At 44.4% G+C, this 23,500-nt stretch overlaps 1 protein-coding gene across 10 annotated transcripts in view; it reads left to right on the top strand.

Moving 5' to 3' along the window:
- The first annotated feature begins 1,493 nt into the window (after positions 1–1,493).
- The window catches only part of GRM8 (glutamate metabotropic receptor 8), a 394,972-nt gene continuing 372,965 nt past the window's right edge, over positions 1,494–23,500 (top strand). For 4 of the 10 annotated variants that reach the window (XM_080393920.1, XM_080393917.1, XM_080393914.1 and 1 more), the window contains exon 1: positions 1,494–21,624. The gene's annotated coding sequence lies outside the window, so the exon portion shown is untranslated. Of the gene's footprint in view, positions 23,205–23,500 lie in introns of all 10 variants that reach the window. The other 6 variants (XM_080393918.1, XM_080393916.1, XM_080393915.1 and 3 more) reach the window with 4 other exon arrangements.

The raw sequence follows: 23,500 nt of genomic DNA, 5'->3' as shown, positions 1-23,500 counted from the left end.
CTAGATGGACATGTGGAACTGTTCAATCCTTCCCTGCAGCAGCATTTTATGTGCTTGAGGGCTGTCAGTATTGCCATGTCTTAGTCTCATGTTCTTTGGATTCAATAACTCGCTGCTCCATCTTTCCTCCAGGGTCATGTTCACTAGGACTGGCTGTTCTCGCAGCTCTCCTCTGCATTCCTTCCAGCTGGCCACACGAGTTTTTACTTATTTACTTATTTTTGTATTGTGAGAACATGGCTGTAGCACAGCTGTGCCTTGTTGTGCAGGGTTTTTCCACGTTTTGCGTACTATGTTCTGGCTTTTGGGTGCATGCAGAATCCTGTTGGTACCTAAAGAAACCTGCCATAGCTTGATGTTGACTTACGTTTGGCTCCTATTTGATATTGTTCAAGGTCCTGTTCTACAGAACCAATTTCTAATCAGCTATTTCCTCTTCTGTATTTGTGTGGTTCATTCGCTTTTATGATATCTTCAATTTACTCTGTTGGGGGTACGTTGTGTTTTTATTCCCCAGACCTTATTTCCATCTTTGTCAAGATTATTTTGCCCTTTGCAATACTTTCATTTCCTTCTAGGTTCTTGCCATCTCTAAATTTAATATGCATTCTCTGAATCATGAAGTAAATACTGGAATGCATTGCAGCCAGGACAGACCCCTGGAGAACCCCATGTGACACATCCTTCTGTTCTGATGCTTACTCATATGTGGCAATGCTCTGGGATAGATGTAAACCTAAATTCTCCGTTCGAGAATTTTCTGGCCACAGGATTGCGATTTTTACTTTCTCCTGGCTTTACGTATCTACATTAATTAATGTTATCTGCTTAAATTTGGGAAATATATATAATCATGACATCTAGAAGGATGGAGAGGTTGAAAAATTGTTACTCTCAGGTGAATCACTACTTTCAAACACAGATCTCAGCCTTTATTCCTCTCCTCTGAGGAAAGGAAAACTTGCTATTGCATATCGTTCAGGTCTGTTTGCAAAGGAGAAATTGGCTGATACACTGGAGGAAAAGGAAGGAAAGACTGTGGTAGTATACTCACCCCCTCTGCCAACTGTAATGTCTTTCTTGAGATACAGTTTATCTCAGCCGACCACAGGTCCTGCAAACTTAAATGAAGACAAGCTTTGTGGTTGAAAAGGGTATTTATGAGGTTTTTTTGTTTTTGGTTAAATATCCTTTTTTTTTAAAGTTAAAAATTGAGGCTGTACCAACACAATCTATGTTTACCTTATATCATTGCCCATTCTAACTTTTTTGTTCATGGGGAGATCAGAGAGGATTAGAAACTACTTCCTATAAAGCACATCTCATTTCCAGATGCTGGGGGTTAAGTAGGAGTTGAGCGTTTATGCCAACTTCCTTTTTTTAAAAAAAAAATAAAATACAATTTTGCAGGAAATACTATTTGTGTTGGTGCATGATGTGTATTTTGTACCATTTCCAATTGTTCTGGAACATGTGTGTCCAGCCTTTGTCACCTGTCTGAGGTGATCTCACATCATCTCATGAGAGCAATAGCTGCTTTCTGACTCTTGAACTCAGTATCACAGGAAGTTAATTGACTCACTTTAGGATAGCTGAGTTGCCTGGATGATGGGAAGAAAAGACCTTCTTGTGTGGTTCTGTTGCTCTGTTTTTCTGCTTTTGCTGCCAGCGATGTCATGATTCCCAGCTTTATCCTTCGTTTCACTTTTCGCTGCTCTCCTTTGCTTTCCCTCTTCATTCTCTTTTGTTTGTTCTCGTTTGCACCTGTCCTCCCTGCAGGAGGACATTTGGTGTGTGGGGAGGTGAGAAGGCCTGGTATCAGTCAAAATACCTCCTATTTTCCCACTCCTTTCCTTCTTTCACACTTACTGCTCCACTTCTGACAGCAGTGAAACCTCCCAGTGTGAAAGCCTCCATCCTTGCTCCTGTGGTGGGGACAGCACTAAGAGCAGTCATCTTTCTGTCCCTGTAGTGTGTGATGGGACTCTGCATCAGACAAATTTTTTATATTATGTTCTTGTATTCTCTCAGACTAAAGTTGGTGGTTTGGTTTGTTTTTTTAACCTCAAGCAAGGTAGACTTTATTTGATTAAAACCTAGAAAATTAAGTTTTCAAATTTAGAGAACTTAAAGCTCGTAAGAAAGACAAAAGGAAATTAATAAAACCCAACAAAACCCGCTCTTTCAGGTGAGCCCTTGCTTTAACCTACTCGGTGACCTGCTGAGATACAGCAAACTCTAACCAGTCACCTCTTCCCTGGAAATCTTCCTGAGGGCCAACAGGCTCCTTGATGCTTCTTGGCATCCCCTCTTTCCATACAATGACTCCATTGCCTCCTCTGTTACCTTAAGCATCCCTTAAGCACAATAAACAACTCCCCAGAGAAGACTGAGGTTCTTCCCTCAAGTTCTGGCTGACATTGTATTTTCAAAAGGAAATAACAAGAACTCAGAAGCAGCAAATAGAACAGAATCTTTCCCACAGCATCTGAGGAAGAGGGATTGTTTTGAGCATCGGTGGGTGCATGGGGAAAGAATATATGAACAGGACATGTATGGCTACAGTCCTATTTTGCTAGAAGGAAACTCCTAATGAAACAAGATAAATGAAAACCAGGATTCTGAACATCATTGTTCATTTGGGATTTTGGAAGAGGAGCTTAATAGTTAATGCAGAGTGTAATTTTACTTAAATGTCCCCAGTGACTACGGTATTATTATTTATTTATGCCAGTGCCCACAGTTTGCTGGACACATTCCAAACATTCAGGAAAAAACAGTCTTCGGTCTGCAAACTTGCAGTCTAAGGATAGAGAGAGGTGAATAGATGCAGATTACCTATATTTGTTGAATTTCTAATGCATCAGGAAGATGATTGCTTATCTGGTACTAATGGAAACATCTGCTTATGATAGATCTGTTGTGTAAGAAGAGGGACTTATGCCTAAATTAAGAAAGATTTATTGTGCTTTAATACAGCTTCACAATTTCATCTGTATTTATAATCTTCTCTATATTAATAGGTCTGTTTTCCTGAAACACAAGTTATACAAAGATTAGCAATGTGTGAAAATGTGTATCTTCATCTGAAGCTGTAGGGCAAAACTATTATTGCTCTGGATTTAAGAGGAATAATTTATCAGGTATATGAGTTATTTGAAAAAAGCTAAGGTTGCAGTTACACTTGCAGAAAGGCTGACTGGCCAGGAAGATGCTGAGTCAGAGCAAGGTGGTGGTGATCTGCAGGGGAAGGGGTCTTTCTCACAATGTGTAATGTTCAATGTGCTGGAGGACAGCATATGTTGATTCTCTTTTCCATTTAGTTCTCTGTATTTCAGCTTTTAGTTCTTTCTCTGCTTCCCCAGAGTTGCTGAGTTGTGTACTGGAATAATTTTGCCCGTTGGGTCCTTTCAGACAACTCCTCCTATAATTTCTATAATTTCATTTATTAGCTTTTGTAAAAGCCTGCTCATTTTTTTTTTCTTTTTAGCTCTTGCATAGAAGGATTGGGGAGAGTAAAAGTGCTTTGCCCATAGATGTATGGCTGCACTTGTTTCAGAGTATTTCTTTCTGTGCAGCTCACCTTATCTTCAGCGAGTGCTTCACACTGCAGATCCTGACCCTTTTCTTCCCTGTTGGACCCTTTGGCAAGCCTTACTCATTCTTGCAAATGCATATCTATTACAGAAGGCAGCTGCCTGGCCTGAGCAGTGTCTGATTGCTGCTGTGTTTCTTTGCCCATATTCATAGGCTTAAACCCAGCAGTTGAAATTCAGTATTGAGTCCTAGGTTTGTAACTGAGCAACAAACATGCCTTTTAGCAAAGTATGTCCTCGTAAAGGCTCCAAAAAATGATTGATTTATGGTAATCCCAATTTAGTTGTCCCAATGGATAATAAATGTTCACTTAATTTTAGTTGGAATTACTTTGGCTTGTGGTTCTCATGTTAGGTCTTGTTACACTTCTGTTGGTCTAGTAAGCTAAGAAAACATCCAAACCTCTGTTTTCAAACTGAGTATTGAAGAAATCCAACTTCAGATCCTTCTTTCAGCTAATTTACAATATTTCTTGGCTTCCTGTGTTCTTAAAATACTAACATTGGACTCAGCTTCCAATATTTGAATTATAGTCTCAGCTGACAGAAAATTTGGGATTTCAGAGATTCCCTTTTCCAAATCAGAATAAAAAGAGAAGATGTTAATGATTTCTACAACTGTAGGCTCAAAAGCGATCTTACAGAAAACTTGAAACATTTCATTGCAGCTTGACTTTCAATATTTTTAGTATGATATGATGTCACCTAAAATTCAAAGGCATATTAAATTTAAAACCAACACAGTATATTTAAAAATACAATAAAGTGTAATGAAAATCAAAACCTTTTCCCACTTTTTACTAAGGAGTTTTATTTAAATTCCACCTCCCTTTGAGCGTGTTGAATTTTCTGATGAAAAAACATCAGAGAAAAAAAATCCCAATTAGCTCTTCTTGGTTGGGCTGTATACAATCACCCTATTTCTAACAAGTTAATTCTTATTTGCACGTCTGATCATACTAGCCCTCATAATCACACCATCATGTTATTAGGTTGTTGGGGTTTTTTTCATTTGCTATTTCCCTTAAACTAGAATTCTTCTCAAAGTCATTGAATTACAGGATACTGCTTTTACATATCTCTATGTTTGACCTATATTCTTTGTTTGAATGTAACCAGCACTTCTAGCACCTCAGTCTGTGTTGAGCCAACTCATTCTTATCATTTAGCATTCTGCCAGAGTTTGTACTTTAGCTGCAGTGTTTCTTTCGTGTTCGCTTCAATAATAAAGGTATTTCATACTGTTGAGCCATGAATAGAAACTCTTTGCAACACCATTTAAAATACTGCTGTTTAGAAATGTATAAATCCAATTTCCATTTGAAATCCCTTTTATATTCAAGCATCTGCAACTGGATGATGAGCTAGATAATCTTAGGACATTTTTTCATCTTATATTTCTTACAACTCTACACTTTTTTTTTTTTTGTACAAAACTTTTTTTTGAACTGAAAGTCCTGCAGCGTGATGCAAAATGCCTTGTCAAAACTCATTATGTTTGTATAATTACCTTTATCACCTAAACTTCTAATCTCCTCCAGTAATGGTATCTGTGTGACAAAATCTCTTCTCCGTAATTCTTACTGAATGGCATTAATTATGTTACCATACTCTTACTCATGGCAAATGGCATCCCTATCAGCCTTCCATCATTTTGTGTGCGATCAATACCAGTCTATCCCTTTAGGTCATCCTTCTTAACCTTCTTAATATCTAATTAGCTTTTTGCCATTATTTCCGCATTATACCAATATTTCTTAAAAATCAATGTCAATCTTCTCCCAAACTTTCTTGTTTCTTGAAGAAGCTCAAGGACAAAACTCTTCTAGTTCCTAGGGAATGCTGAGGCTGTATGAACTGTTCACACAGGTCCCGTTACCACATGCTGAGAAGCCATTTGAGCAGTAGTTGTATTACACCTGGACGTACAAAGTGGGGAAAGGTGTTTCAGGTGAAACTATACTCAACTGACTGTTATTTGGAGAAATGGGTTAGCCCGCAACCTCTGTAATGTCTTGAGGTGATCTTGGCGAGACCTTATCAGTTGCCTCTCATGTCAAGTTGGTGTGTGATCGGCCAGCTGGAATGGTAAAGCACCATGAGAGAGGCAGTGTGTTTTAGGTCCCTGAGCCTGGTCCCCAGCTGGGAGACAAGGACTGTCCTGTGTCCCAGCCCCCTACTGCCACACTCTTTCCGTGGGACTTTGTGTGCTTTTCTTTCAGGTAACAAACTTCCTGCTTCCATTTCTGAAAAACAAAGGGTATAATCTGTGCTCGTCTGTTAGCTGTCAGACACCTCAGCTGAAAATATTATTTACAAATTGTACATCTACCTCTTCAGTCTGGCTGGGCTTGTGAGTCACAGCCCAGGGCTCCCCCATCTGCTCTGGCAGGAAAAGAGGGAAAACGTGCAGCCACAAAATGTGTGTGCGTGCTTGGAGAACTGAGGATTGTCCTTCATGATAAAGGCATGCAGGCAGTAAGGGAGAGGAATTTGCTTTATTTAAAATTGTAATAACTTGTTTTGATGCTTTGCAGCCCTGCATTTGATTGTTTGGCTTGACCCATTCCAGCAAGGACCTTTGCTGTGGTAAGCTAAGATGTCATCAATGTTACTTGAATTCGAGATTGGCAAGAAGATAACACTAAAAAGACATCAGCTAGCTGGTGGCCATCTTGGATTCAACTGATTAGTATCAGAATTGGCAGTTTAATATGTAAAAGCCAAATGTCTACAGCACCAGGTCAGCACATGGCAGAAATGCACAATGATTTTCAAGTTTCTGTACTCTTTTTATGAACCATACATATACTGGCTTCTTAATCTCCTCTGGCCTGAGGAGCTGGAACTCATGACCTATTACTACTTCAAACGTGAAAGTTTGTTAAGTAAAATAAATCCATTTTCAGGCATAAATATCGGAATTGGATCATAGTATCATTTGTGGCACATGATAAAAAGTATTATTGACCAGATAAAGGCTGAATGCTATGCTATGAACTTCTGAATGTGCATAAAGTATTAGCTTTACAATGCCCAGGGTTTAAAGGTTCAGATCTTCAAATGTCCAGTATTCCTGAAGCACATGGGATTAAATGATTATTTTAGTAAACCAATCCCCTTGAACACAGCAGAAAAAAGCCTTAGGCTGGTTAGCCAATTTCCTATTGATTTCAAACTGGCATGTAGATATATTGTCTCCTTCCTCCTGCTCACATAACGCAGTCACTAAAAATTGTCTTGCTTTCTGTTTTATAATTGAGTTTGACCTCTCTGTGAATCTTGTCTAACAAATGTGTCCAAGATCAGCCTTTGTGTCTGAAAAAAATATATCATTTTTTCTGTATATACAATTGCATATAATTTCATCTTTGACTTCACTACTACTGCTATTTATCTGTGAAAGAAATGTGAGATCCTTATGATACTGGTTTTGGCTGGATACGTTGAAGGCAATAGTATGCAAAGCTTTCGCTGTCACACAGTATTTAAACTGGTTGTACTGTACTCTAGCCCTCATTTGCCCATTTTTTTATCAGCTCTGGAACCATGTGTATCATCTGGTTTGGGAGTATTTTCACCGTTGACTACACTTGCCACGGGGTTTGCCAAGCTAGGCAGAAATTGGCAAAAGCCTTTTCCATCATGTATCCAAAACAAGCAGCCTGCTGGGGTAAGCACTCAGTCCCAATGCTGTTTAGATGTTTTTTGTTTGTTTGGTTGGTTTTTTTTGCTTACAAATCTCATTAGGTGGGCTTTCACTCTAGAACTAGTTATTTTTCTCAGAAAGACCCACGGATAGATTTCTCTGTCCATATAACTGTAAACTATTGCATGGTCTGACTGGTCTCAAAAGGAGAGTGGAAACTGGAGGCAGGCACACCCCACTTTCCCACAATGTGCAGCTGCAGAACTAGGTCTGTGCTTTGGCATGGGCTGTTTTCCATAACATTTTATTAGTGTAATACAATATATAGGAGAAGTCATGTTTTCAACTGGTTTTCACCTCTACCTTATTGGTTAGCATTTACTGCTATTCGGCAGTATCTTCTCAGTGTGCCAAAGGCCAGAAGCAAGGTACAAGATTTCCATCCCCTAATGTGGGATTTGGTCATTATATAGGCTTATTTCAGTTACTAAAACTTAGGCGTTTAGTTTCATTTATGAGGCGGTGGGGTATCTGCTGGCTTCCTGCTGCCACCCCTGAAAACTAGAGGTCTCCCATGTGGCCTGCGCCGTCTCTCCCAGCTGTACCTCCCCAGGGTGTGAGAGACATTGCTGGACATCTTTTATGGTTAGACAACTGGGCTAAGCTCTTGGTGCCTTTTATCCAAACATCTTTTCCCAATGGCTGCTTAACCCTTAAGGTTTCTAAATGCCTTTGGGGCTCTTCAACTCAGTCTGCAACGCTGCCTGCCTAAGCCTCGGTGGACCCCAAAACTAGACAGAGAATCACTCAAAATCCTTTGAAGTGAGCCTGCCTTCCACACGGCCAAAACTGTGTCCCTCACAAGTGATAATGATGGCTAAATGTTTCTAATGAAGGTCTCATACCTAGCATTGTGGCTGCAGCACTCTCCCAGGAGGCAGAAGCATGCATGGGGTGCCCACCTCAACCGGGGGGACTTCAGGCCCACGCTCCCTCTCTTGCAGCAAAGCACTGCCACCATGGCACAGCGTGAGGCCTCCTGGTGAAACCCAGGAGGGAGTAAAACTCATCAGCCACACGAGGCTTCAGCTGTGGAGAGACAGGCTGTAGTGGGACAGGGGGACCGGGGTCCTTGCCACTGCTCAGGGGTCTTAGTTCTTCCCTCCAATTGGTCTGTCTCCAGTTTTGGAAGGAGCTCAGGTATCTGGCTCTGGATTCCGTTCTGGAAGTTGGCCTAAAAATTTAGGTGTCGCTGCCTTTAAATCCTTTACTGGACCTAACCCAAAAGGAATGAGAGGAAATATCTGAACAGTCCTCCTGTACTTCTGATATCTCATACATATCTTAGCAATTGTTCACCCTGTAATGTTGAGGGGCAAAGGTCAGTGCTGGCAGCCCTTGCGATATTGGCCGTAAGTCTTGTGAGATATGTGACCGTTTGTAAAGACCTAGAAGATGGATAAATACCAGGATGCACTAGGTTTCCATTAAAATGAAAATAAAGTAATTATTTAATTGTTAAAAAAAACCTTGATAATTTGTCTTCAGTGGAAAACTGAGGCCTAGAAGACAAATATGACTCCAAGTGTAACAAATGACCAACATTCCTAATTTCAGCTAATATAACTGAGTCCTGACATGATTTTTTGATTGAATTGTAGCTGCAGAACTGGACCTGGCTGAGTTATAGAAAAGTCTGCTGAAAACTTGAAGTCGTAAATGGTTGGTGTGGGTATCAGAAGGATCAGGCTGGAAAACAAGAAATCTCTCAGGTCATTCCAAAATGGATCAATTGTTCATTCACCTGGAATTACAGATCACTTAATCCTAGATAAACCACTGTCTAGAAAACTTTTAAATGAGGCTTTATTGCAAGCTTTAACACATGCATTAACTGTTTCAGCTCTGAGGGAATATTACAGGGCGATTTTGCAAGGAGTCCACGGACAAATTTTCTTCTTTTCCCCACACTGTTTTACACCAATTTGATTTCACGCTTCTTTCTACTTAAGAATTGTGTTATAGGGGGCATACACAGGCACTGTCATATCGAATATAATGCATCAGGTTGTAGTAGTACTGTTAGCACCAAGGATGTCATCAATATTTGCTGAGGACTGCCCGATTTTTAAATTCTAAAAAACCTGGTAAAACCCTCTAGTCTCCATGCAAGAAAGTAGTACCAGCAGATTAAAACATGCTTTTTTAGAAAAGCCATTTCTCAAAGCAAGGGTGTTAATGGATGCAAATCTAATAACCTAGGGCTTATTTTAAGTTTTTAATAAGTCACATGTGCTCTAAATACTCATTGGAGGGAGAGCTATTTTGAAGGGGTGATTGGTAAGAAAAGATCCTTAAGCAAACATCAAGTGTATGAGGGGGGAAAAAATATCTGAATGTCTCTATTAGCTGTTCATTTAATCCCAAAATTAAAATTGACTCCACTGAGGAAAAGCTTTAAAAATTATCCACATTAACCCACTTAGCTTCTCTAGAGATTTTAAATTTAATTGTAAAAATGTATATTTAACTGGCAAATACCAGATTAGTTTTTATTTTAGCAAATGTGTATATGTTTTAATCTTAACTTCCTTTCATTCAATTAAATTCTTCTCATGGTTGATGTAACAACTTTAAATATCGTGGCTCAGAAGCAGAAGCATTTCAGAATCCCGACACGAGGTGCACTCGAGTCAAATGTTCCTCTGCAAGGCTGCAGTTATGAGTGATAAGCATTAAAATCCTTCTTACAGAATAGCTAATTCATAGGATGTACCTGTAATGCACCGAAAAACCTGGACCCAAATGGACCCCCTCCTGGAAATCTGCACCTGCTGACCAAAAAGCAGAAGATTTGTGGAAAATGTGGATGTGTTAAACACCAATACCAGCTCACTTCAATTTCACGTTCCTCTCTGGAAGTTGTTGTACAAAGAGAGAGATTTTCATGGTCCCTGTGGGACTGCAGGAAGAAAAATGCCTGTGCTGATTCAGGGTAAAACCTTGTTCGCAATTAAGTTGTGTGCTTGTGTTTCCTTTCCCCCGGGTCCTTGAGGCGGCAGAGCTCCTCTAGTTCAGCTGTGTGAGTACCAACACATCTGTGCCGACGTTGGTCTGGATTAGGCAGAAAGGCTGGATTTAGGTGGAAATGGTCAGGTAAGGTGCTCGTGCTGACACAGGCGCTTCTGGCTGTGTAACCAGAGCAGACACGCAGCCCACTGTGCAGGGGCAGCCCTGACGCCTGTGACGATGCCTGCCGTGACCCTCTTGTGGGACTGTGCTCCCTGCGCTGGGTAGAGGGGTCGCGTAGGCCTGGGGGGTGGCGTGAGGCTGCCCTCCCCTCTCCCTTCCCAAAGCCCCCGGAGGAGATGCAGCCCTTTCACAGGAATGGCGGGGGAACTATGGCTCAGGGCAGGAGCATCTGAGCTGTCTGCATGGAGGCTGTGGAGGGGGACACTGAGGGCAGCCGGGAAAGGGCAAAACCCTTCAGACCTTCCCACCAGGAAACCTGTGTCTGAAATAGGAGCAAAGACCTTTGATTTAGTTGTCTTTTTTTTTTTTTTTTTTTTTTTTTTTTTTGTCAGCAAAGGCTTGGATCCTTATGTGTAGATAGTGGTGGCTGTAGATGTCTGAAGCTAGTGTCCCCCTTGTTAGTCCCCTGAGACTCCCTCTGCAGTCAACGGAGAGAGACTATCACATCTAGGAGTTAATTTACTAAACCTTTTTAAGACATCTGTTTGAGAATGAAGTGATTGCCCTGGAGAAGACTATTTCTCTTCCTGGTCTATAAAAAAAGTTTAGGGTTACTGCTATATGCTATATGAACCATAACATGCCTAAGCCGGTGAGGCACATGAATCTTGGTCCCTAGACTTCCTGGAAGATGACTGTAAGCCCTCAAAATTTGTCACGGAACATGATGTACTATGCAGCCTTCAGCTTAGTGATAAATACATTTAACATGCTCCCCACCTGTGACCTGCCAATCTGAGCCTGAAAATCACTCGTGTAACTTACACATACTAGCTAGACATTGTGAACCCAATAGTATTCCATAATATGACAAGCTTATTCAGTGTTTGCTAAAGCTACCGGATTGTATTTGTGCCCATTGCTTCATACGATTGAAGTTTAAAACAAGAGTCTGTGTTAATGTTTAAAAGCTAACAAGTAATAACGATAACTTAACATACTGTTTTGGTCCAATCTTTCTGCATTTTAAAATGTGTATGCAGCACAGCATATTGTAATGTTAATTTTGTAGAAATGTAGCTTCCAGACTTCAAGTGAGTACAGTTTCCACTTATACTAGCGTAAGTGCAACTGCAGGAAGGAAAAGTAATTTTTAAGTCTTTGACCTGTAAATCCATCAAAATATGTCATTGAACTAATATGATTAATAGTGTTTCTTTCTGATGATAGACAAACCAGAGTTTTTATAAATGATTATGGGGTGTTTATGTGATTTTTTCCCCCTGTTACTAGGAAATAGAAGTGGCAGAAGGCAATGTGACTATTGACTTGCAGCAATTGCTTCCAAGGGCTTTCATCCAGCAGTTAGCAATAGTGCTTATGTGGATCTATCTACACAAAAGTGGTTCCTGACAGAACTGGCAGAAACTTGATTTTTATGAAAATTGCTGATATTTTAAAACATCCCTTTTTTTGCTGTTTGAGAATGACTACAAGGTTTTAAATTTTTCTGTGAAGCAAAAATGATGAAAAGAGATGTTTGGGACACCTCAATACATAGTCATTTTCAGATAAAATATATATCCTGGCCTGAAACTGATGAAAACCTTCATTATTTTCTCAATGCCTATAGAGCATTTCTACAACTAGCTTGCTGAAGGGATAGTATGCCAAGCAGCAGGGAACTGGGGCAATTTTACTACAACCTCCTGAGTTGCTTTTGTTTGGGGTTTTTTTCTTTTTTTCTTTTTTTCTTCCCCCTTGAGCAAAAGGCTGAATATCATTCCAGTCAGCACCATCTACCTGGGCTCATTCTTACACACACTTTCTGGCCCAATGGGTATTTTTTGATCTGAAGCAGAACACTGCACAAGAAAGAGGGAGAAAAGATGTGTAAAACATGTCATTTAGCATGGGCACTAAGGGCCTTGTGTCCATCCTGTCCCTGGTCCAGGGGTGTCACCTGGGACTAGGGCTAGTCTGGTTCTGAGGTCTGGCTGCTCGACAGAGCTGGAGCACAGCTTGTATTTTGGCTTCATCTGAGAGAGTGATCCTGTTGGTTTGGTCCAAGGCAGCTCTGTGGTACAATCTAACTGCTGTAAATAGGGGTGAAAAAGAGGTTTGCTTCAAAATAGCACTCCTAATCCAAGCTAAAATGCAAATATAGACACACACAATGAAAACCATCCTGGTGTATGCTTGACATTAGGCCATTTTCTTGATGTGAAGGTGTGCTGTTTTCAATCATTGGTTGCCATGAGTCAGAAAGAGGATGCCTGCACATTCTCTCATGGCAAGTGAATAACATAGCTACAAGATTGGAGGAAGGGGTCTGCTCCCAGCAGTTTCTCCTCTTGCATATCCCCAGCCCCTCATTTTCAAATTTCCTTTGATTTTTTCAAGTGTTGAATAAAAATTAAAACCCACCAACAAAACAACATAATATCATTTAGGAAGTAAACCAATTTTTTTTAAATAAAGTAGAAATATTTTTGTCAGATCCTAGATTATATATTTTATTTTGAGTTCATTCAGATACATTATTTCATCAACCTCTCTGTTTGAGTGTCTGCCAAATAAGTTTTAGCCTAGGAACTTTTCCAGCTAAATCACCCCCAGTGAAGGAAATATAATGATACTATGTTCCCAAAGGAATATTTTATTTCTTGAAAGCTCTTGGCTAAATACTTGAGTTAATTCTTCTACTGAAGGAAAGGGTTTCAGTTTGGGCTCCATTTTACCTGTTTGGCCAGGTAGCAGGCACACTTTTTTCTTCTTAGCACCATTGTGGCCATTGAGGGTTAATACTGAGGAGAAACACAAGGCAATCTGGGAGAAGCAGCTAGACACATTAAGGAATATACATATTTTATGTCAACTTTTACAACACAATGCACTTTCTATAAATCCATGTTAATGTGACTATTATTATTTAGGTACATTTAATTTATCTAGTAAAGCCTCTAAACTCCTCTTGAACCCATTTAGACAACGAAATGTTTAAGGCAAGGACAGATTGCTGAGCCTTCCCCAACTTCATTTTCTGCGTGTGAGCATATGTCCTCCTTGAAATGGTTTTGTGACCATACTAATGAAAATCTCATCTATGTGTGTCTTAGTCTCCTTGCTGAATGCAAGTTGAAGAGTGAAAACGCATGGATAAGTATTTTGGCATCTAACATAGTGCTACAGTTGTTGTATATCATATCAAAACAGCTCTATGCCTATTGCCAGTCCCAAAGTTTCCCAGTAAGACCAATGAGGTAGTGTTTAAGAACTGGAAATGTTTCTGCTGCAGAAGCGTCCCTACTTAGTAAGTGTCTGGTACAACATTCGCTTAATTATACCGTTAGTGATTACCAGTCTTCAGGTCAGAGTTAAGCAATGAAGTACAAGAAAGCAAGACTCATTAACCTTAATACTAATGACATGGCAAAGTAGCTTTTAGCTTGTTGTTGTTTGTTTTTTTAAGACAAGAAACCACCACTATCATAAAAGTACACTGCAATTCATCTTTCTTCATTAAAATAAAGTCATTGATTGTTTTGTACTATAAGCAAGATTTAAATAATGAAGGGATTTATTAGGATCACCTTATCATTGACAAATGAAGGTAATTCCCAAGCTGCAGGTGTAGAGCAGAACACTGGATGAACGTTGCGTCATTGTGCACTTAATCTTCCTCCCAACAACACTGATAGGGAGTTCTCTGTTGTTTCAGTAGCACAGAACCTACAGCAAATGTGGTTGCATGTAAGTTTTCTTATCCTCCGCTATATTAAAAAAGTTCAGTCTTCACTTTACACATATAAGGTAGAATCATGTACATTACTTACAGCCAGTAACCATTAAATAAAATTTGAAACTTGCTTGTGAAGCATGCCATGCATCATGCTAGCCCTTAATTAGATGCAGGATCTAACTGTCCTAGAACTTCAGTATGTTTTTCAGCTCTGACCCTCTAGGGAATACCAGGACAGTTTTCGAGAGCGTAACCTCAATCTGACATGGTCTGTGTTTATTTTAACTATTTCCAGGGGGCAGTGCAGGTCTACAGAGCAAAGTATTTGGTGTTGATGAGTTGATGTCCACACTGCATGTGGACATGTGGATCATTTCAGACTAACTCTAGTTTGGTCTGTTAGTGGTTGTAACACTTCAGGCACTCTCCTGGAGTGTAACTTCAACTTCTGTCTTCCCCTGAGAGGAATCCAGTCCATGAGCCCCAAGACTGCTCTGTTACATTAACCAAAGCACATAGTAAGTGGGGACAACTAGAAGGTTTACTTCAAGAGTGTGCTTATGATCCAAGCTGAAATGCTAATGTGAATTCCCCCACAAAGTGCCATATGGATGCAAAAAGTCATTATATGCGAATCTTGAGCAGCAGCTCAATTACATCTTGTTCATGTAAAAGTCAAGCAGGAAAAAACCCAGCCATGACCATTCCTTTTCTCACAGGCAGTTAATTAAACTGATTGCTTGATTTTGTACCAATTAAATTAATTTTTAGGTAAAAGTTGCAGAATTATTTCCTTCTAAATATATAACTTCTTAATAAATACAAAATATCCAATTTTTTTCTAAGCTTTTTCACTTTTAAATACTTGGCACATAGTTGATCAACTTCTTAAGACCATTTTGAGTATTTGACAGCAACTGACTGTGAGGAGAGAAGGGGAAGCTGAAGGGATCATTAGTGCTGGAGTATTACCTACCACCAGAACAGACATAATGAGGAGTAAAACTAGTCATGAGCTGGTGGTGTGTGCTCTCAGAACCTGAGCGTGACCTGTTGTCTTTACTGTCTTGCACTTTTCCATGATCCAGTCAGTGGTGGATATACCTCACCTCACGCTGATCATACACAATGCAGACATTTACATCTGAGCCAGTTGTCTAGACTTTTTATAGTCCATGGAGAGAAAAAGACACTTCTCAGGCATGATTTACATGTTCTATTTAGACATCTATGGTAATATCAGATGACTCATTGCCTGGAAAGTAGCTATTTATTTCCATTTCCATATTTTGCATTTACACGGGGAGCCTGGAGGAATATTTTAAATACAGGAGTTTACATTTTAGATGTTTGAGAATCTATCTTGAAGACCTGTGTATTTTGCCCAGGAAAATTCATCTCCATTTTTAATGTCGTCTAACTAAGAACCCAACAATATATTTACATGATTCTTAAAGAACAGTTTCAGAAGCATCAGCTAATAGGGCACAGTTACCTGCTAACTCTGAGGGTATGGGTTTGGGCACCTGAGGTGACGCCATAATCTACTTAACATCACTCTTGTGAGGTTACATATCCACTCAGATAATAATCTCAGGCCAAATGTGAGGCTGGGCATACATCTGCTGCCTGTAGAGACACTGTATGGATGCCATGGTTTTAGGGGAATTCTCAGAGCCTTCTCAAAATGCTCTCCAGGCTCAATGCTGCTTGAGGGTGGGTCTTACAACATTTAAGCTTACAGTTGCATTTAAGCAAAGCATTTTTTTGATTTCAAGTGAGTCTTCACTCATGATTTTGATGATTCCTAGAGCTGCAATTCTACTGCTTCTGCAACAAGCCATGAAAAGAAATGTTTGGTTTTGCAGTACAATGCCTTGAACTCTGGATGACGGATTAATGGTTTGTTTTCTTGCTGTCTAATAGGCAGTATTAAAAGTAGAAAATCTTATACCAAGTCTTGAGTACATTTTTTATCTAGGGAGTTCGCAGGTCATTTTGCACACTTAGTTTAGAAAACAGTCTTCTGACGAATACGGCTGTCCACAAAAATGATGGAAGTACCAGACTTGAAGATTAGCTATTTCCACACATTGCTAACCTTAGAGGATTTTGCCAGCAGCCTACAAAGTGGCTGGAACAAGGCAGAGCATGATCAGCTCCACTTGTCATTTGCCAAATGACATTGTATGCAAATAACTTATTTGGAAGGGTAAATAAATGCAAACTTTTTTTTTCATATAATATAGCTGTGTCCATCTGCTGTCATTTAAGAGGAAAGGTTATGGCTCACATGTTGAAAAGGTAATGTGGCTTTACTTTCTGATTTATAAACCTTTTTTGTATCTCACCTCAAAGATGTCAGCGTTTCAAAGGCTGGTGAAGTAATCACTATATATAGCTTTTTATCAGTTTTCATAAAGTGGCTTAGAATGAAAGGCACTCTTAAACATGGTTTCATTTTTTCTTTAGTGAAGGGCAAAATGAAAGACTAAGGTTTTAGAATCTGCAGAACTTAGTGCCTATATAGACACTTTATTAAATACAGATATAAAACCACACAGTCATTATACTAGAGGACATGCTAATGGAGACTGTCCCCATTATAAAGGTCTAACAATGCATAACTCCCTTTGTGGGTGTAGTAATTTTTAGTTAATTAGGACTGAGTCTCTCTTTAGCAAATATTATGTTGCTTCACAACTGTCTCTGCTGACTTCAATGTTCTGACTTGTGTGGGAGAGGATTTTGCAGGCTCATCATCCACTTGTATTTTGGAAACACTGTATTTGATTCATAAATATACTACATCCTTCACTTAAATTTAGTGTGAGTCCACCATTTCTAACTTCCAGATGGGTCTCCTTCAGATTTCAATCACGTTGAGAGGGATATTCTTACGCTGTGCGTTAAGAAAATTTATCAGATTTTATGACAGTGTTCAGGACAGATGTGTCATTGTCATCCTCTAGCTCTGTGCAGAAGAAGGAAGTGTAAAAGAATATGACACAGACTTCAACCAGTGTATCAGAGGGCCAAGAGCCCTGCCCTGCTCCTGTGGGTTTGGCAGTCTGTGCTGAAGGCCGGCTCTGACATGGTGCAGTGGTGTGGCCTTGGGTCAGGCTGCTGAGGAGACAGCTTCATGAGAAAGCTGCCAGAAATCTCATTTGGGCTCCCTAGCATCGCTCAGGAGCTTTTTTAAGCTCTGACACTCCTTCTTTGCTCTTTCCTGAGCTGTTGCAGCCATTCCTCTGTCTTGCCATGTACCATCCCTCTGATGAAGATCCTGATCTCCCAGCTTGACTTCCCAGCTTGACCTCAGACCTGCCTCACCACTGCAACTTGTCCAGAAATCACTGGGACGCGCTGACCACAGTTGCTGCCACCAGACCTGCTCTGCTCCATAGTTTGGATGCTGTGGGTCTGTCTTTTGTGGAGGACACTGCCCCTGCTCGCTGCACTGTCCCCTTGGCCCCTGGCTTGCCCTCCCCTGCAGCACAGCTGGCTCATCCTGCCTCCTGAAAGGAGAGATTCAAAAACCCATTTACAGAACAATGTTCTTGTGCTGCTCCTTCCGACAGAGGGATGGTTTCCAACTGCTAAAATCTTCTAACATATTGGAATTTGTTAGACACATTTGGAAATTAGATACTAAAAATATTCTGGTTCTCAAAATATCTTCCCTGGAAGCAGCGCTACCTTTCCTACATGATGGCTATCTTTCTTTTTATAGTTTAAGCTTTGACATCTCCTGTTCACTGCTGAAAAGTTTACTTGAAATAAGTCACAGTTCGGGCCTTCCAAAGGTATGTTCTATTTTACAGATGGTTGCACACTTTCTTTGGCCTCCAGGTAATGCTTTTTGTCATAGTTACTACTGTGAAATACCTCTTCTCCTTTTTTATTTTTTTTTTCACCACTCAGTAGATTTTATAAAGAAATATTAACCTTAGAGAAGTGCACAGAAAACACACAAGTGTCAAATAATCATGTTCTCGAGTGATTATGTTTTCTTGAACAATTCCAACACTTATATTCTGAAACATCTTACAACTCAGAACCCAGCATCCACTATCACTTTAATGGAAATCACTGGCTTTGTGGCCCTGTATTCCTTGATGGCTATTAATCAGCAGACCTTTGCCTAAAAATGATTATTCAAGTGGTTTTATTGCCTTGGTAGGTTTAATTCCCGTGTTTGAGTAACTCCAAAACTTACATTTCTATCACTTGAACAGCAATATAAAAAACCCCCACACCCAGAGCTCAGAATGTCTTACTTTGCACGATTTCAAAGTTACAAAGAATCAGCCCCATTTGAATGTCACTAAAAACTGTACTGGTGAGTGCAGTTATGGAATAGTGCCAGTGGAACATGAGCTGCTCTGCCAAAAGCACCGCTTGGATACACGGAGGATCAACGTCTTCTGTGTAGGCAAAGCAGAGGCACAGAGATGGTCCGAAGCATTTGATTTCACTTGGCTTTATGGAGATGTCTAGAGCAAGCATTTATTCTAGGCAGTAATTAAAACTGAAACCTCTGAATTCGGTTCTCTATAGTCCTGACATTTTAGTATGGCCTTTAGTCTGTGCCAGTCTCCTAACATGTAAGATGCTTACTGTGAGAATCAGGACTTCTCACTTGAAAAAGGGTCATTTAAAAGCTCCCGTATAACACTTTGGTCCCCAGAACTGGTTTTCTTCCCTCCTGAGTTAGTTGTACAGGTAGTAGTTGTCACCAGTCCTGACATCAGTCTTCTGTACAAACTGACATCAGATATTAACTGCCATTGGGCTTGAAGAAGAACGAATCCTACTCAAAGAACGATGGATGTGTTTTGCTTCTCTTTTGTGTTATCTGGAATCCTCACAAAACAATCATTTTCATGTAAAGCTTCTCATTCTTTCCTTTTCTCTCCCTTGCTGCCCCCTCCCCCCATTTATTTCCTCTGCATTTAGTCAAAACACAGCACACAGCTCTGTGCTTATACATTTATCTATTGTACTCCCACCGAAAAGTCATTGTGCTACTTACTGTAAACATAGGTAATAAGATATGGCCCCAATGACCCCAAAAGTGCTTTAGAAAAGGTGTGGCTAGGAGAGATAGGGCAACGCAACAGAGTACATTCAGTTTGGTGGCCAACCTGGAAACATAGCAGAGCTTTCCTTATCCTAGTCTTTTGACCTCAGCCTGCATCGCCAGTCGGAAGATTTACACAAAAATTCAGGCATCAGCTGTGCCCTCAGAACCACCTGGTTTTGCTTTGTTGGACTTTCTGTTAAGCTGCTAGAGCTGCAGAGTGTAAATGAAGTTGGAAATTGGCCTATCCAGCACTATTCATACATGGCTTTTTTTCCTGAGGTGTTAAGGAGGATCTCTGCTTTAAAATGGAATTTTGCTCATGGTTGAAATTCAGGATTTAACCTATGCAACTATATTCCAGATTTCTGTGATAAGACCACTGAAATCACAGCTCCTCAGTCTTCTTTCATGGAAGGTTTTAGGAAAAAAACTAAATGAAAACATGAGTAAATATACTCTGTCCAAGACCTGGAGAATTCCCCAGTGCTGTTTTTCCAACAGTAAAGTATCTTCTCTATAGGAGAAGTTACAGGCTGGAAAGACTCATTCAGATACTGCCCAAGTCCTCCGGCTTGCCTGGGGCACACCTTTAACGCATAAAGCCAAGCAGTGCCATATGAAAAAGATGATCATGGAAGCACTGGCTGGGTGTACTAGAGCACACCTGGAATTTTTCCTCCTTCCAGCAACGATGTTCTGCATAAGCAAGGCAAACTCTGGGCAGAGCAAAGAAAACATTATTTGTCATCAAGGAGAACAGCTCAGAGCAGCCTGAGATGGGGAGAGGGAAAAGGTCTGGCTGATGTCAGGAGGCTGGCGAAGCGACCATCCCACTCAGCCCGTGGAGTCTGGAGCCCTTCCCGTACCAGGGGCCTGGGGCTGAGCCGTGCCGAGCCTTGCGGGGCCCGGCGGCGCCCGGCGCCGCGGCTGCAGTTGCGGGCAGCGCCCTCGAGGTGGAACCTTCTCACCGAGGCTGCGGCGGCGCTGCCGGGCGGCGGGCGCGGCCCCCGGCGCTGCGCGACCCCGGCGCTGCGGGCCGGCCCGGGCGCTCCCAGCCGGCGGCGCGGGGCCCGGAGCGGAGCGCTCCGCAGCGTCCTGTGCGAGCGGGGGATGCCGCCGGCCTGGGGAGCGCCTCTGAGGAGAGCAGTAAACTTCCAGACTGTTCCAGCAAAGTACTCCCGACCGTGACCCTTACCCGCCGGGGCGGCGCTGGCTCCGCGCTGCCGACCGCCCCCCCCCCCCCCCCCCCCGGCAGCCTGGGGAAACGCGGGAACTCTGCCACCCGGCATCCGAGCTGCCAGCCGGGGATGGGGCGAAAAGCGCCGGGAAGCCTCCCTTATGGCATCGATCCGATGAGGGAGGAGACAACTCCGCTGCCCGCGGAAGGTGGGATGGGGATGGAGGGTCCGCACCCAGGTGGAAGCCGCGTCAGACAGCGCCGCACCCTCCCGGTGCCCCCCCTGCCTGCTCCCGCTGCCCCACCGCCACCGCCTCAGCCCGTACTGGCTTCCTCTGCTCGGCCATCCCGCGGCAAACACTTGTCCGGCACGGCGCCCCGGCGGAGCGGGGGGGGCCGGGGGAGGGCGGTCCGGCCGCGGGCTGCCCCACGGGCGGATCCGGCGCCCGGCGGGGCGGGGCGGGGCGGGGCGGGGCGGGGCGGGGCGGGGCGGGCGGGCCCGGGGCCGCAGCCCGCGGCGGTTGGGGATTCACATGGAGCCGCGCCGCGGAGCGCCGCCGTCTTCAGCACCAAGAACAGCTACAAGTGCGGCGCCGCGCCCCCGCCGCGCCCTGCCCGCCCCGCCGGAGCCGTGGTAAGCGCGGGCCGCGCCGTCCCGCTCCCGCCGGCGCCCGGGGTCACCGCGCCGCGGGGCGCCGGGCGGGAACCGCTCCGCCGGGGAGGGGGCCGGCCCGGGGGGCGGGGGCTGGGAGGTGTTTTCTCTCTTGGCTGTGAACGGCACGGCCGGGCCGGTGCGTGGGTCCGCCACTGCCATTGAGCGGCGAGGCGGCAGGGGGTGGATATCGTCACGGGGGCTGAGCCACCGGTCCCAAAAAGTTGGTGATTTTTTTTGGTTGTTTTTTTTTTTTTTTTTTTTTTTTAGGCGAGGGGAGGAGGAATAAAGAAGGAGACAGCGGAGCAGGTTCGGCTTGGCTAACCGCGAGTGTTATGCAGCACTACGGAAGCCGCTCTCCCGGATACCTGTCCCAGGCTGAGCTCCGGCATGCGAAGCTGACGCTACTGGGGGAAGCGATTTGAGACGAGGCTTGTACAGAAATTACCTCATGCTATTCCCGATCGGCGCCGAGTATTAATTCCAGTGACCTCTACAGTAATATGGATATGCAACTCTTTTCGATCAAGGTATCTGTGCATGTGTGTGTGTCGCCTTTAGTTCTTATTTTAAGGAGAGAGGAATCCAGCAATAATGCAAGTTTTGCCTCAGTTAACGTTTTTGGGCTGGGCAATCCTCCCCGTCTGCTTCGTGGCGCCGGGGGCTTCTTTTTTTTTTTTTTTTTTTTTCCCTTCTTTAATTATTTATCATTCTTATTGTCGATATCCTCCCCCAACCAGCTCTAACGAAAGAGGTCTCGGGCACGGTGCCGTCACAGCAGGGAGCAAAAAGGGAGAATGTCGGTGCTTACGAGCACTGAGATCTCCCTCTCGCCTCCTTAACTGGGGGCTCTCCCAGCCCCGAAGGGAGGGGGCACAGGGGGTCCCCCGCGCTCCCCGCCGTCCTGCTCACGTTTCGCTGACTGGGAGGGGGGAGGGGGCTCCCGCCGCCGCCCCGGTGGGACGGGGCCAGCCCTGCCCGCCGCCCTAACTTCCCGTTCGGCTCCGGGGCCGGGCGAGCCGCCGCCCGCCCGCCCGTACCGCACCGCACCGCCTGCCTTGCGGGCTTCGCTCCCTCGACTCCGCTCCCTCGGCTCCGCGGGGGGGACCCCCGCGTCCCGGGGATGGGAAAGGGACGGGGGATCCCGCCGGGCTCCGGGGGCTTCCTTCCCCCAGGAAGAGGGCGAGAGGCTGCGCCGGCTTGCGGCGAGGGGTTAGCTGTCCCCGGCGTAGAGCGGCATCCCCCCGCGCTGGCATGCGTTTGTTGCGAGAACCCGAAGTGGTGGCAGGTGGATGTATATGACACGTTTAAAAAACCCAACCCCAAAAAACAAACACCACAAACTCAAGTAATAAAAATCGATCAATGACCCAAAGTGCATGCAAATCCGGCGTTGGTGTTTTGGAGTTTGCAAGCTTCTGACCGCTGGGACCTGGGATTCATTAAAAGAGACTTAGGTTTTCATTGAGGGGGAGCAGGAGCGCATTAAAGCTGACCAGTTGATGCAAGGAGAGGCGGGAAGCACCGGCGGCTGCAAATAAAAAGCAACGCTTGTTTTTGCACTGCCGCTGGCGGAGGTGCGGTGCTCCCGGCCGGGGCTCGGGGCTAGAGGGACCGCCGGAGCCTGGGCTGCAGGCGGGAGCCCCGCATGTGCCCGCCGCCCGCCGCGCACGGCCCGCCTCGGGGGCAAGGCCGTGGGGCGAGGCAGCTCAAAGCCGTCCTGCGGCCGCTAAACGAGAGGAGCGAGGCCCCGGTGAGAGCCGCGCCAGGGCTGTGCAGGAATCCCTCAACAACGGGCGTCAGCTGGGGTACGGGTGAGCCTGGCAAGAGAAATAATAATAATAAAAAATAGCTCGGCTAAGTAAAGTGTAGAACAATAGGGGGCTCCCTTCAAGGGAGAGACGCCACGGTGATGGGCGATGGTCGGGGAGTTGCGCGAGGAGCGGCGGCTCGCCCAGCCCGGGGGGCGCTCCCCGGGCCCCTCCGCCGGGCGGTGCCGGCCGGGGCCGGCCGGGCTGCACTAGCCCTTCCCAGGGCCGAGCAAGGTGCCGGGATGCGTTAGGAGCCGAAAGGCAGCTGGGGAAGCACGGCGGAGCCGCGCGGAGAGCCGGTGCGTGGCCGGCTGTTCGCTCCCGGCGGTGCGGAGCGCGGTGCGGAGTGCGCGGGTGCGGTGCGCGACGCTGGGTGGAACGCGCAGGGTGCGGTGCGGAGTGGCGGGCGGGATGCAGCGGCATGCAATGTGCGGGGCGCGGGCTGCGGTGCGGGGCTCGCCGTCACCCTCGGCCCCGGGGGACGCGGCCGCTGGCCGGGGCCGCCGGCGGGGTCGGGCGCGGACACGGGGGGCTTTCCCACTGCACGCCCCGGGGTGACACCGGGAGGCGGCTGCCTTTGGCGGGGCAGGCTGGG

Source organism: Falco punctatus (genome assembly GCF_963210335.1).
Source record: "Falco punctatus genome assembly, chromosome: 6".
Classification (NCBI taxonomy): domain Eukaryota; kingdom Metazoa; phylum Chordata; class Aves; order Falconiformes; family Falconidae; genus Falco; species Falco punctatus.
The sequence above is the reverse complement of the archived record's forward strand: the minus strand, read 5'-3'. Positions and strand labels throughout refer to the sequence as shown.